Below are 12,086 nucleotides of genomic sequence, written 5' to 3'. Positions count from 1 at the left end.
TTGGGTGGTACAGAATCAACCTGCTAATCTAGGAGTCTGGAGCCCTCTCAATTCAACCAGGTGATTCAGAAGAATTGGTCTGATTTGGGGCTCTTTCTGCCTTAGGTCACTTCAAAACCAGACCAGCCATTTCATCCAAGCAAGAAGAGTCTCACCAGACTCAGAGAGCCTGATAGAAACACGGAGGGGAAACACAGAAGAAGCAACTAACTCGAAATAGTTGGGAAATCAGACGCATAGCTAGTCATCTAGAGAGGAAGAAACAGAGCAAGGGTTAACTGAGTCAAGATCTGTGACATTCGGCTTTTTAAAATTAAAAAAAAAAAAAAAACACAACCCTGTGACACCTTGTATATAGCCACTCTGCTGAATCCTGTGTGATCTGAACACAAGTGGTTTTTGAGAGAGATGGTGAGTGTCCATCTCTGACGGATGCCAACAGAGGCAGAGTCAGCTTTCAGCATAAGGGAAGTATACATTCACTGACCTTTTCCATGGGCTTTGGCATATACAAGTGAGGACATTGGCCATGCTGCTGTCAGGCCCAGAGTGAAGGTGCTGTGAGTTCTGCTGTAAGCCAGCTGCTTGTGTATAGTGTGAGCTTCCAAGTATCTATTCCCTCTGACTCTACTGTACTCTACATGCTATCTTTCTCACTCTACCACCACACACACACATACACACACACACCAACGTAGCAAGAGATCCAACAGGCTCACAACATCATGGAAGTAGAGACTGCTTCTCTCTGGCTACTACAGGAAACTTACTATCAAAGATGAAGAATGCATTTTTAAGTCTGTCTTTATCTGACCAGGTCTCAGGAGTCTAAGCAGATCAGAGCGGTCTTAGGATCCTCAGGGAAACCTGTCCATTGGCAAAGCGCCCTGGAAATTCTGGGTTAGTTTCAGATTTGCCAGGCAGAACATTTTTTTCCCCACCCAAGACTGCTGTTTGTAAGAACTAGAAGTCATGATATTTCTGTTTTTTGACCCCTTATGTCAGACAAAGAATCCCCATTCCCCAGAGGTAGAACCTACCTATAACCTATCACTGTCCCCCTCAACCCGAGGGATTAAGGAAGATTCAGTCCAATGTGAAATGCCAGGAAAATTTCTTTGGAAAAATGTTTAATTCAGTACAGTTCCTAAATGAAATCGATTATCAAGTCATGGTCAAAATGTCCTACTTGTCTAGTATACTCTTTTTTTAAACAGTTGGTTTATTGGTATAAGAATCCAAGCAAGACCTTATAAGCAGCTCAGCACAGGAAAGAGTGGGCCATGTCAATAAGACTAATTTTGCATACCTCTGCTGGCAGTGGGAAGGCCCTAATTTCCTCCCCCGCCTTGCTCAGGTGGGTTTAGCAATTGCACAGGGTTGAGCTATAGAAGCAGCATTTCATCAAACTCGGTCAGGGACTACAGGGCTGATAATGCGACAGTGTGCCACGTTTAAGCCTCTACCTCTATTTTCACTTTCTCCTCAAGCAATCTTTGATATCATGTGCCAAGGGACAGTCTACTGGGGTGATGAAAGAAGCCCTTTATTAGGAACCGCTTGTGTTCAGGACATTAGTGCAACATGAGGAGAAACCAGAGAAGAGGGTAAGGCAAACAAAGGCCACCCTGCCAGGAGATCAGGAAACTGTCATCTGTAGAACAAGGTGAGAAACGGGGTCAAACTCTTCTAGGAGTATCTTTAGGGAAGGAATGTTATTTTTAAATTGATACATGAAATGAAAATGAACAGCTTCCAATCTAGGTAGTACAGAAATAGCTTTAAATCTATCTCCCTCTGACTTTGAATCAAGATGAAGAGACATATCCTGACCTTTCCTCAGGCTCTTGGGTTCATTCTTGAGGGAAGTTTTTCCTCTGGGGTGATAAATAGACCTCTGTACAGGAATAACACTGGATCCTTTGTTCTTTAACCACAAATGAAGTCCTAAAGTCTTTCACTCATTTGTCACTAAGTCTGAAAGAGTAATATCAAATATATTGCACTATCTGTAGGTATTAGTGTTAAAGAAAAAAACTCATCCTTATCCAATTTTTAACTGATCAAAATACAAAATACCATATTGTACAATCTAACAAATTTTGAAGCTGGGTATAATTTTTTAAAGGGGAAATAGCTGTCCTGAATTAAGATGATTAACTCCATAAAGGGTGACATTAATTTTTTCGAGAACAAGCATTGTTGTACAGAAAGGATGACAAAACTTGTCTTTATCACATGTCGTGAAGTCCTTGTGAAGGTTCTAGCTAAAGTTTTGGTCTGGGGCATCAGCACTGTTACTAATATTTAATAAATGGTAGCGCAGTATAACAACTGACAGGCTACTATGCACAACTCACAAAATTCTGTGTCTTTCTTTGGGACATGGTAAACAGAATTTCTTAATTTTCATATAGTCATATGTAAGATTCCCCATTTTTTTGTTAGTACTTTTGTCTTAAGGAACATTTCCCAACCCTGGCATCATGTAAATATTTTTGTATTTTATCTTCTAAAGCTTTATTGTGTTACCAATTAGACCTACTAAATTATATGGAAGTTGTTTTGTATTCTGCATACATAAGTAGGAGGCAAATGTTGGTGTCACTTGTTTTCTATATGAAAAGTAGTTGTCTGTGTGTGGGTGTGCTCAGTTGCTCAGTCATGTCTTACTCTGTGTGACCCCATGGACTGTAGCTCACCAGGCTTCTCTTTCCATAGAATCCTGCAAGGAAGAATACTGGAGTAGGTTGCTATATCCTACTCCAGGGGATCTTCTTGACCCAGGGATTGAACCCACATCTCCTGCATTGGCAGGCAGATTCTTTACCACTGAGCCAGTGGGGAAGCCAAGTTGTTTGGGTATCCTTAATTCAAAAACCTTTTCCCATACTGCCTTGCAGTTCCACCTTTGTTATGAATCTTTCGTGGATTTTATGTGTGTACCATCATGCTGTTTGTTAGTAAAGACAGTTTTAATTCTTCCTCTTCACTCTTTAGGCCTTAATACTGATTAAAATACCAAGAATGGAAAGAGTTGTTTTATTCCTTATATGAAGGAAAAAGTATTCAAGATTTTGTCTTAAGTATGATATGAACTACAGGTTTTTTTGTTTGTTTCTGTGGATTCCCTTTGTTAGACTGAGGGTCTCTACCTTTCTCTAGCATTTCAAATTTATGTTCTCATGCCTACAAAATAAAAACTAGCTTTTGAGAACACATTTAAACCAAAATATATACATTTAAGCACATTAGAAAATTGTCTACTGTTGCAGCAGTAGGGTGAGGGGAGTGGAGATAAAGGGTATAAAGACAGAATAAAAATTATTAAAGACATAAAACAAGAGGGCCTTTCCTTGCAGGGACCAATGATGGCTTGTCAGGAACAGAGGAATGTAATTAACTCAATCCTCTCAGGAACAAAATTTTTAAAACAAAACATATGAAAACACAAACATAAATATATTATCACCTAGAACATGAACAAAATAGCATTTAAAAGAGGAAAAGCTGGAATGATGAACAGCTTGCAAAAATACTGACAGTGATATGGGCTTTTCATTCTGAATAACAAGTCTAAAAAACATGCAAGTCTGATTCTCAGACACACGGGTGTCATTTACAGTTGGAAAGGAGAAAGTAATGTTTTGGAGGTTCTGATTTAGATATCTGAAATACTTTATCTCATTTATCACTTAGTCTTTATAACCACATTGAGCTAGATACTGTCTTAGTTAAGACTTTTTGTTGTGAGAAATAGAAACTCATCTGTAATAGTTTTGAGGGAAAAAATGGGAGTTTATATAAGGATGCATGGTTATCTCACAAACTCAAGAGCAAGAATGCAGGCAGATCTCCAAAGGACTGACCAAATCCTGGGCAGTCGTTATCTTAGGTTGGTTGTCTGGAGACACGTTATTTTACCTCTGCCTCCCTCTGTCTGATGACTTTCACCTATTCCCCCTGCCAATTTTTTTTTTGTTTGTTTGTTTCTTCAGGTACATGGCAGAAGACAACTATTTCATAGCTTGAGTGTCTGCTTGTTCCAGGCTAGAAATGGACTGTACTTACTGCACACCAAAATCCCAGGAAAGAGGATGTAGTTGATCCAGCTTGATCATACTGATTGTGGTGATGATGGGGGATGGGTGGTGTCCCATGGTACTTAACTAAAGTGGTTGCCAGCACCCACCACTGTGGGAGAAGAAGAGGGTTCTTGGGGAATGGTCTGTTTCTAAAATCTCTACCACAACTAACAGGACTGAGCAACATCTGCCAGATGAACGAATGACATGAGACTCAGTGTTCTTCAACTTCAAAGCCCGTGATTTTTCTAATACATCATACAGCCTTCAAATGTTTGCATCTGAGATAACTGTGTCCACTACCTCAGTAAAAGAGAAAGGTTTTGTATAACAGCATTTCCAGGAAACGGATGGCACATTCAAATCACAATAATTTGAAGAAGTTTAATAAAGATTTATTTGCAAAGGTGTGGGCATGGTATAGGGAAATCACAAGGGAGGTGGGCAGTTCCTGAAATCTAACATTAGAGGGGCTCAGCCTTAAGAGGTAATGGGAGATGGTGGTTCAAACCAATATTGTAAACCAATTATCAATCAGTTAAAAAAACAGAAACAAAAACAGAGAACTAAGTAGGGCCACGAGGTGGGAGTGAGATTTTAACAAGGGGACTCAAATGAGTCCACAACCCTCATAGGGAAACCGAGGTCCGAAGGATTAAATGTCTCAGCCTCACACTCCTACTTCCCTCTGATATTCTGCCTATGCTACTCACTGGCTGAACCCAGTAGAAAGTCAGAGGTAAGGGAATCTGTTGATGTGGTCCATACAGCTTAGCCTGTGAAGCTGAGAGCTAAGTGAAGAGAGTGAGGGATTATACTAAAGAGAGAAACAACTCTCTAGGTCTTTAGACTGGAAAATAAAAATAAACACGTGTAATCAGATTCGAAATTCAAAAATGAGATTTTTTTAAAGGGTGTTCCTAGAGGTTCTAGATATGTTCAGTTTTCACGTCTTGGGTAAGCCATATATGTTAAACTGATTACATCAGGTGAAGTCATTAATTATTGTGCCTCAGGGGCTTCCTTGAAGGTCCAGGGCTCTGGACACTTTCATCAGAGCAGCTTTGCTTTAGTATGGTTATTACATCAGGATTCTGCATAAGATTTCACTGAGGAAACAGAGCTATAGCACCACCTATAGTCAGGCAATGTGCTAAGGACTAAAAAATGAATCTCAGATTAGTGAGGAAGTCAGAAAAGCTAAGTAACAGTATACAGCGTTAGGAAAACGCACAGGTTATGAAGCGAACCTATTGATCTGTGCTTAGTCGCTCAGGAGTCAGTAACTGGAAAGAGAGGTAAAGAAATTCAGAGAACACTAATGTTGTCCAAAAGAGGGAAGAGGAATTCAACAACTATGTAACTCTCTGAAACGGGGGATATCGCTCGGAAAGAACGAGATTACAGATCCATGACAAGGATGGGAGCTAGGGTGATTTCACGTGATACGCAAAGATCTACGCTCACGCCTGCCTTCAGCCTTGCTCCGCCCCTATCCCATCCTCCGTCAAACTGGAGTGGCATTTCGACAGTTGGATGATTTGGGAGAATGGCATTGAAACATGTATAATATCATATATGAAACGATGCCAAAGAATGCTCAAACTACCGCACAATTGCACTCATCTCACATGCTAGTAAAGTAATGCTCAAAATTCTCCAAGCCAGGCTTCAGCAATACGTGAACCATGAACTTCTTGATGTTCAAGCTGGTTTTAGAAAAGGCAGAGGAACCAGAGATCAAATTGCCAACATCTGCTGGATCATCGGAAAAGCAAGAGAGTTCCAGAAAAACATCTATTTCTGCTTTATTGACTATGCCAAAGCCTTTGACTGTGTGGATCACAATAAACTGTGGAAAATTCTGAAAGAGATGGGAATACCAGACCACCTGACCTGCCTCTTGAGAAATCTGTATGCAGGTCAGGAAGCAACAGTTAGAACTGGACATGGAACAACAGACTGGTTCCAAATAGGAAAAGGAGTATGTCAAGGTTGTATATTGTCACCCTGCTTATTTAACTTGTATGCAGAGTACATCATGAGAAACGCTGGGCTGGAAGAAGCAAAAGGTGGAATCAAGATTGCCGGGAGAAATATCAATCACCTCAGATATGCAGATGACACCCTTCTTATGGCAGAAAGTGAAGAGGAACTAAAAAGCCTCTTGATGAATGTGAAAGAGGAGAGTGAAAAAGTTGGCTTAAAGCTCAACATTCAGAGAATGAAGATCATGGCATCTGGTCCCATCACTTCATGGGAAACAGATGGGGAAACAGTGGAAACAGTGTCAGACTTTATTTTTTGGGGCTCCAAAATCACTGCATATGGTGACTGCAGCCATGAAATTAAAAGACGCTTACTCCTTGGAAGGAAAGTTATGACCAACCTAGATAGCATATTCAAAAGCATAGGCTATGGTTTTCCCAGTGGTCATGTATGGATGGGAGAGTTGGACTGTGAAGAAAGCAGAGCGCCGAAGAATTGATGCTTTTGAATTGTGGTGTTGGAGAAGACTCTTGAGAGTCCCTTGGACTGCAAGGAGATCCAACCAGTCCATTTTGAAGGAGATCAGCCCTGGGATTTCTTTGGAAGGAATGATGCTAAAGCTGAAACTCCAGTACTTTGGCCACCTCATGCGAAGAGTTGACTCATTGGAAAAGACTCTGACGCTGGGAGGGATTGGGGGCAGGAGGAGAAGGGGACGACAGAGGATGAGATGGCTGGAAGGCATCACTGACTTGATGGACGTGAGTCTGAGTGAACTCCGGGAGGTGGTGATGTACAGGGAGGCCTGGTGTGCTGCGATTCATGTGTTTGCAAAGAGTCGGACACGACTGAGCAACTGAACTGAACTGAACTGAACTGAAGTGAACGAATTGCTAGTCCAGGTTCGATGCATGATACAGGATGATTGGGGCTGATGCACTGGGATGACCCAGAGGGATGGTACGGGGAGGGAGGTGGGTGGGGGGTTCAGGATGGAGAACACGTGTACACCCGTGGTGGATTCATGTTGATGTATGGCAAAACCAATACAATATTGTAAAGTAATTAGCCTCTAATTGAAAGAAATAAGCTTATATTATAGAAACAAACAAACAAACAACAACAACAACAACGAAAAATTGCCCGGGGCTGGGAAGGTATCCTAAGCCAGAGGCCCGTAGGCCCTAGCGGGAGCTGGCGCCTATAGAGTTTCACAGAATAGCTGGCGTCTCCCAGAGCGATCAGGTTCCAGCTCTCACGCGCGGAATGGGCGGCCAAGGAGAAGGCGCTCATTGGTTGTTTTAGCGGAGCTTCGAGAGGCTGGGGAAGGCTGATTGGTGCAGGTTTTTAGCTCGGACCATGCCCACCTCTTCTGGAGGCTGCAATCTGGTCAGGACCCCGAGGCCTTCTGGGTAGTTTACTTGTGTGGCGGCTAACCGGGCTGGGAAGCACGGGGCCAGCTTTAGATGAAGGGAGCCCAGGGCTGGGCTACAACTGAGGGCGGGCTGAGCCGGGACTCCGGGTAGAATTCTTGGGTTTCCTTCCCCACGTTTTTCTGCCCCTGGGCCAGTCTCTGCTAACCCCCTACACCAATGCGTTGGTTCCTATCCGGCACCCGGGTCTCCTGGGAGCCCAAGACCTTAAATGGCTTTGAGAAGACAGTTCTAGGTCACTCAGCCAAATCCCAGTGTTCCTGGCCATACTCGCCCGTCACCACCCACGTTTAACACACTATATCTATGATCAGGCAGTTCCTCTAGTCTGGAATTATGTGTCAATCTCTGTCAACTCCACCCCATTTTCTACCTTTAATTTACTGATTATTCTTTAAGGCTTAGTTCTAATGTCACCTTCTCAGTATAAAGCCTGCCCCATTCTTCAGGAAAGTATTCGATTACCTCTTAAGGAATTCAGGCTCTGGAACTGTTGCCCAATGGAGAATTACATCTATGATATTTGAAATGTGATGGACTTTTGAACAAATCAGCCTCTTCGAGTCTCAGTTTTGCAACTCAAAATGGAGGCAGTACTAGTGCCTAAAGGGTTTTGTGAAGATTGAAAGAAGCTATTAGAACCTAAGTTCTTAATAAATGTGAGTGCTGTTATCTGTCTTCTCATAGTCTTCTACTTTGTATGGGCCTGTTATATAAGTTTGCCCTTTGTATTACCGTTACTGGTTCTTCAGTTCAGTTCAGTTGCTCAGTCGTGTCTCTTTGCGACCCCATGAACCGCAGCACACCAGGCCTCCCTGTCCATCACCAGCTCCCGGAGTTCACCCAAACTCATGTCCATTGAGTCCGTTCTTACCAGCCCTAATAGACTTAGAGCTTAAAAGCTGGAACTGTGTCTTGTTTATGTCAGCATGCAACAGTGCTGGGAAAATATTAAATTATTTCTCAGAAGACTTTTTTTTTCTTTTAAAAAAGCACACTTTCCTCTCCTTTCCCCGTCTTTTTTTTTTTTTTTCTTCTTTTTTCTCTTTTCTCCCACCCCCACCTTTTAACAAATTTTTAAGCCTTTTTGAAACAGAAAATTTCAAATTGGATAAGGAACTGAGATCCTGAGGGAAGAATAATGGTGACCAGGAAGACCTTAACATTCCCCTTTCCCTGGACTACCCTTAGGACAAGTTTCTTCTTGACTGTTGTCCCTGATCTCTTTTCTTAGAGCATTCACTTTAGAAACTTGGAATTGCAAATTCTTTCTCTGCCCCTTTGAAATGTACAGAAACCTACCTAAAAACCACTTTCCAGTTTTTAGACCAAGGGAATGTCTTACTCAAGGACCCGGGAGCCATCTTTTTGAAATATAATCCTCAAGGAAGATTGCACCCCTATTACCTAGTCTCTGTGGGAGGGTAGGGATCTAACTTTAATGGGTGTCTTGCCCCAAATTATAAACTACAGCATGCAAGCTTACTTTTCCTCTGGGTAAGAGCAATTACCACCCACAGGTCACCTAATCATCTCCCTACTGCAGCTCTTAAAAATTCTCCAGCTGCTTGTTTCAGCAGAGTTGAATTCGATCTCCCTGTTGCAGCAGTCTTAAATAAAGTCTTTCTTGCCTGCTTCACTTTGCCCTGGTGTAGTTTTTCTTTGATGATGTAAATGTTTAAGTACTTTGCTTATTGTTTCTTCTTGATTATAGTAGTGTCCCAATTCCTCCTTGTTATCTGAGAAATGCTTCTTACATATTCTCATATCTACAGACTCACCAGTTTGGACTCAAAAGAGTAGAGCTTTGTGGAGCGAAGCTACTACTTTAGGTCACTGTAGAGGGTAGTAGGTGATATGCAGGATGTGGAAAGGGTTGTATATCTATCTGAGAGCATCCCAAATGAGGTGCATTCATCTTAACAGAAGTAGCATCAGAAAACAAAGCACAAGCCTGTATCATTTTTTTTCCCCTACCTATTATGAAAGGAGCATGAAAAGATGCAGTCTTCAAAGAAAGAGAACAGTTGAGAATATAATGCCCTTTCAAGGTATGTTGGATTAAGTTAAGGAGAGAAGCTAGATGAGGCTAGAAAGATTGAGATAGACAATAGAAAGACAAATAGAAAGTCTTCCGAAATGGTGGAAGTAGTGTTGGAGTGATGTTCCTTAAAATACAGGAAGTGAAATGTTTCCATTTAAGATGAGGAGGTAAGATGGAATAGGACTGAATTGGAATTAAATGATAGATGGCTACCAAAAAAGAAGTAGGGAGAAGAGAGTTAATTAAGGGCATGGGTAACAGGGAAGAATCTGGTAGTCTGAGAAGCTTGACAGAGGTACATATTACTTGGATATAATGGAAAATATCAAATAGTCATGCATTTAAGGAAACTGGAGGACTTAGAAGAAGGCATGTGACACCTGGCATCTCCTACTTGCCCTTTCCCAACACGGAGAAGCACAAACATACACCAAATGCAGTGTTGATAATTTAATGCCAACACAAATTCCCCCTCATGGGCTACTGGAGGCAAACAAGATGAAGTTTAGGCTGCTGAGCCCTAATTTGTCTTTTTCTTCTTTTCTCTAGCTCTCTTTTCTTAATGTCTTAACACTGCTCCCCGACTCTTTTTTTCTTACTTCTTCCTCTACTATTTCTCATATAGGAGCAGAGTGGGTGAGGGCAGATTCAGGAAGAAAGAGTGGAGTGTGAGAAAAAAAAAAAAAACCAAAACAGGTTACGTTGAAAGAAAAAGTTTACTCCTAAATGCCTAGGCAGAACTCAGTCTGGGAAGAGCATATAAAAGTGCTATGCAAAGAAAATGAAATGGAATTAAGTGTACTTAAGTGTTTATAGATCCTGTTGTGAGAACTTAGAAGAAAATTACTCAGCAGGAAGATTTCCAAGTCTCATGAAAAAGGTCCAAGAGAACACAGTGTTTAAAGGTACATCAGATAGATGAGCATTAAATATCAATAGGATCTTCCAGGCCTGATGCTGGTGCAAAGAAACCTATGAATGCTTTTTCCTGGAGCCTCTCAGCACAGGAAAGTTATCCAGCTCTCAGGACTGGAGGAGGAAGCTGCCCCTCCAGGCATCTTCCCACTAGACAGACTCTGCCTGGGAAAGGCTGCTCCTCCCAAGGGCCCTCACCATGGCCCCCTTCATTTCTTTGTTTCGGAAACTGTAGATGACGGGGTTGCACATGGGGGTGATGATGGTGTAGAGGAGGGAGAAAGGCTTGTCTTTGTCAGGACCGTGTGTGCTGCGGGGGTTCATGTAAGAGAACATGGCTGAGGTATAGAGAAACATGACCACGGTCAGATGGGAGGCACAAGTAGAGAAGGTCTTGCCTCGACCAGAGGAGGAGTTCCTGCCCAGGAAGGAGGCCAGGATGTGGGCATAGGAGATGATGATGAACACCATGGGGCTGAGCAGCACCTCAATGGCATCAGCAAAGATGACTCTCAGACTAAACTGGGGTCTCCACAGGAGAGAGCAATCACTATGGGGGCCTCACAGAAGAAGTTTTCTATGTGGTTGTCTCTGCAGAAGGGATTCCGGAATGACATATACTCAAGCAAGATGCCATTGATCAGCCCAAAGGACCAGGCTGTACTCACCAGGCTCACAGAAACCTGCCGGCTCATGATCTGGGCATAGCTAAGTAGGAGGCAGATGGCAACATAACGGTAATAGGCCATGAAAGCCGAGAGGATGCACTCAGCCACACCCACAGAGAAGACCAAGTACATCTGGGTCATGCAAGCGACAAAGGAGACAATATGGTTCCTCACTGTCAGGTGGATCAGCATGTGTGGGATGGTGGTGGTGATGAAGCAGACATCCAGGAAGGACAGGCGGCCAAGGAAGAAGTACATGGGGCTGTTGAGCCTGGGGTCTGTCCAGGTGATGAAGATGATGAGGCCATTCATGGCCATGGCAAGGCTGTAGAGGGCTGGGAAGAGGGCAAAGAGCAATGCCCGAGTGGGTGGGGAGCTCTGCTCAAAGCCCACGAGGATAAACTCAGTCACGGTGCGGCCATTCCTTAGGTCCACTGGTGTGGATCCACTTGAGGAGGAGGGACAGAGAAAGCACAAGAGAGACAGCTGTAGAGTAATGCAAGGCACTCACTTGATCCCAGAAACACAGCTATAGTAGCACATGATGGGTGAGTGGTGATAAATATTTTGTAATTTAAGTAAACATAAGTAATTGGCACTGTATGGGGCAGTGAGAGTACCATAGTCACCATAGGCTGCATCCATGGAGTCATAACATTAAAAATAAGGAAGTGATGGCTATATTTTATTCTAGTTTAATCAGGCTGAAGTCAAGTAAAGTATCTGCTCCAGGATCCTCAGTGTCGAAAGATTAGCCTTTAGTCCAAATGCATTCAGAACTGAAAATACAAGATAGATTTCCAGAACCCATGCCAAACAGAGGAGTGGAGTGTTTCAGAGGAGGGGATGTTAGTTCGTAGAAGATTATATCAAGGATGCACTTGACAGACACTTGAAGATGTATTTTTCTAAAAAAGAAAAAATGCTCAAGTATGGTGGTGGTGGTTTACTC

General features: G+C 42.6%; 1 pseudogene; it reads right to left on the bottom strand.

Annotated features, from left to right (window-relative positions):
- Nucleotides 1-10,616: 10,616 nt before the first annotated feature.
- Nucleotides 10,617-11,677, bottom strand: LOC138078628 (olfactory receptor 10AD1-like; annotated as a pseudogene).
- Nucleotides 11,678-12,086: the final 409 nt, after the last annotated feature.

The sequence above is a fragment of the Capricornis sumatraensis genome, chromosome 4, assembly GCF_032405125.1.
Source record: "Capricornis sumatraensis isolate serow.1 chromosome 4, serow.2, whole genome shotgun sequence".
Classification (NCBI taxonomy): Eukaryota; Metazoa; Chordata; class Mammalia; order Artiodactyla; family Bovidae; genus Capricornis; species Capricornis sumatraensis.
This window is presented reverse-complemented; position numbering and strand designations above follow the sequence as displayed.